This window comes from Fukomys damarensis, unplaced genomic scaffold, assembly GCF_012274545.1.
Source record: "Fukomys damarensis isolate Sample0158 unplaced genomic scaffold, DMR_v1.0_HiC HiC_scaffold_12, whole genome shotgun sequence".
Taxonomy (NCBI): Eukaryota; Metazoa; Chordata; class Mammalia; order Rodentia; family Bathyergidae; genus Fukomys; species Fukomys damarensis.
In genome coordinates this window covers 4,202,011-4,205,161 of record NW_022900924.1, presented here as the reverse complement: position 1 = coordinate 4,205,161, position 3,151 = coordinate 4,202,011, and the positions used below count along the sequence as shown (strand labels likewise).

General features: G+C 57.5%; 1 protein-coding gene across 2 annotated transcripts in view; it reads right to left on the bottom strand.

Annotated features, from left to right (window-relative positions):
- Window positions 1-3,015, bottom strand: part of Sec14l2 (SEC14 like lipid binding 2) — a 22,320-nt gene extending 19,305 nt beyond the window's left edge. Inside the window, exons 1-2 of one of the 2 annotated variants that reach the window (XM_010603783.3) lie at window positions 2,773-3,015; window positions 944-1,019 (exon numbers count right to left, since the gene is read on the bottom strand). The gene's annotated coding sequence lies outside the window, so the exon portion shown is untranslated. Of the gene's footprint in view, window positions 1-943; window positions 1,020-1,431; window positions 1,529-2,772 lie in introns of those variants that run through there. The other variant, XM_010603784.3, reaches the window with a different exon arrangement.
- Window positions 3,016-3,151: the final 136 nt, after the last annotated feature.

The following is a 3,151-nucleotide window of genomic DNA, read 5'->3' as shown; positions in this document are numbered from 1 at the left end:
CAGGGATTTAGCCCAGTGGTACTAGCCAGCTGCCTCACAAGCACAAGGACCCGAGTTCGATCCCCGGTACCAAAAAAAAAAGGGGGGTGGGGGCTGGGAATTTAGAGGTAGAGTTCAGTCACCAGAATTACCACCAGTACCAAAATTTTTTAAAAAAAAGTATGTTAGGAGAATCCCTGGGCATCACATGACTTGACTCACAGGAAAGGAGAAAGGAGAAGTGAATAGAGGCTTCAGGAGTTGGGAGTGGCCCTGAGTTTGATCCTGAGGATGTTAGCAGCAACATATGTGTCATCACCACACGCAGGGCATGGTCCTGTCATAGCTTGCAACAGGCAGGGTGTCGGCTCTCATCTTGTTTTGCAGGGAGCTGCTCAGGGAAGACGTGTGACCTGGCCCAGGTGCCGGGCCAGGGCAGAGCCGGAGCTGGAACCCGGGCCCTAGAACCTGGCAGGGTGTGAGCAGAGTCTGAGCCCCCTCGTTCTCCACTCACACTGCCCTCCTTCAAGCTGCCTGGGCTCCTGGAAGCAGAGACGGCCTCTCACCCAACAGGGCACCGAGCGCGCCAGCCTCTCCCAGGGACGAGGACTCTGCCTCCAGCCTTGGCACGGTCTCCAGTTTCCCACAGGGCCGCTTTTCCTCGGTCCCCTTCCCTCAGCCTAGCAGCCAAGACAGTTTGGAGCAGAGGAAAGGGCGTGGGGCTGACAGTCAGCAGACCGGGACTCTGTTCTTTCTGCCCCAGAGAGGATGAGTCGAAGCAAGTCACTTCACCCCTCTGAGCCTTGGTGTCTCTATCCGTCCAACAGGAGGGCTGAGTTTTGTAATCGCCCAGTGCCTTTTTGACCCTAAAGGCTGATCACCCCAAACTCTCAGATTCAAGGATGCCATTCTGGTGCGCGAAACCAGCCTCTGTCCCAGCCTCCCATAGCCCCTCTTCCCTCACCTCGGAGCCAGCGCAGGAGAAAATGGTCATCTGGATTCGGCAGGGTAGGCAACACATCCTGGACATGCTCCCGAAACTGTAGGGAGAGGCAAGTGGGTGAGTGGTAAGTCCCACCTCCATGACAGCCTCTGCTGAATCCCTCTCTCTTTTTTTTTCTTTGGTTTTTTGACACAGGGTCTCACTATGTAGTTGAGACTGACCTGGATCTCACTATGTAGCCCAGGCTGGTCTTGAACTCACAGCGATCCTCCTGCCTCAGCCTCCCGAGTGCTGGGGTTACAGGCGTGCACCACCACGCCCAGCTTATCTTGCCACGGGATGCCTGGTAGAGGGGCGATAGGAAGGGTACACGACACTGCCTCCGCCTTTCTTCGAGCCCTTCTGTCCACCAGTCTGGAGGCAGGTGGATGAGTTCCTAGCTAACTGTGATAGCAGGTCCTCTGGTACAAGCCACTGCAAGAGGTGTCAGTATGCCAAGCATTCCTCACATGCACAGCCCTGGCCTCGGCGCCATATCATTTACTCCTCACTCGGGGTCCCCTGAGGTGTCACCATCCCCATTTTACAGGTGAGGGAATGAAAGCACAGACCGACTGAGGAACTCGTCCAAAGTCAAACAGCCAGTAACAAGCAGAGCTGGGGTACAAGTCCAGGTCTGAGTCCAGAGTACACTTTCTTTCCACTGTGGGCCTCTGCCCTCTTAGGACCAGAATGGGGAGGAAAGGAAAAGGGTGTTTTCCATGACTACATAAAAAAATGGAACTATGGCACTTTAGCTGGGCTTGAAGGGCTTCAAAAGCAGCAGAGGAGCCGGGGATTTAGCTCAGCGGTTCGGTGGCCTGCCTTGCAAGCTCAAGGACCGGAGTTCCATCCCCGGTACCAAAAAAAAAAGCAGCAGAGGAGGCCAGGCATTTAGCTCAGTGGTGCTGCCGCCTGCCTAGCAAGAACAAGGACCCGAGTTCCATCCCCAGTACCAAAAAAGAAAAAAAAAAAAGCATCAGAGGGAGGGGGCGGGCCATCCAGGTTGGGGGAACAGTTCCAGCAGGAAATTATGAAAGGTGGAAGTTCAGGTAGAGCCAAACAAGGGAGCAGTGACCCCAGGGGACAGCCACACCCACCTCCTGTCTCTCAGTGCCTTGCAGCTGGGCAGGCCCCCGAGTGCCCTCCTTGGGCCTCCTGCCCCAGCCACTCACCTTTCCCTGGCCACTGACCAAGGGACCAATGAGGACAGCCCGCCTCTGCCCCAGGCCTAGGTCAGCTGGGTACTCGGACCCTCCCACTCCCCAAAGCAGTTCAGAGCGCACCAGAGAAACTGCAGGTCAAACTGCAGGCGTTGCGCTGGGGATGTAGCTCAGGGGCACAGCACCTGCCTGGCAAATGCAAAGTCCTGAGTTGGATCCCCGGTGCCAAATAAAAAAATAAAAAAACAAAACTGTAGGCGTGAAGCCAACCTCACCAAGGACCCTACCCAGCCCCTGGTTTCAAGTGTAACACTTACTCCCTCCTCTGCCTGGCTTCCCCTGCAGGCTGGCAGGAAAATCTGAAGGCTCCTATCCAGCTTTCTTGAGATGGGGATAAGGGCGATTGCAAAAAAACTTCATGTCCAGAGCCCCCACAGCCACCGCCACTGCGGCAGAAGACATCTGTGCCCCTGTCCCAGGAATGGAAAACGGCCCAGCTGTGGAGCATCCAAACCTCGGGGCTGGACTCGATCAGTCCACACTGGCCCAGAGCACGGCCAGCCAACTTCCCCTCTCCCAGGGGGCAACCGAGAAGAGGCGGTCTAGTTGGTGGGGCCGGGGTCCAGCCCTTGAACGGTTGTCTCTCACCTCCTTGCCTTCTGAGAAGCATCAACCTAAGTCCCCAGACAGGCAGGGGTCTGAGTTCCGAGAGAGTAAGCCGAGTCCGAGTCCGGGCAGGCATCTCGGGCTCACTCGCAGAGATGCTCCTTCGACACCAGCCGCTGAGGCGGCCCCTGCGCTTTCCCCGAGGAGCCGAGACTCGCTGCCCGGCAGAGGCTGTCCGAGCTCGCTAAGGAGCTGTCCAGGGGCCTCTCCATCCACCGCTGCCCCCCAAAGGGAAAATCTCCCGGAAATGGGAGGAAACCTGGGGCGCTGCCCCGGCCCCGGCCAGGCTGCCAGTCCCTGCCAGCCCCGGGGATGAATGTCGCCTTTGTGCCCTCCGAGGGCTTCCGAGCAACCGGGGGGC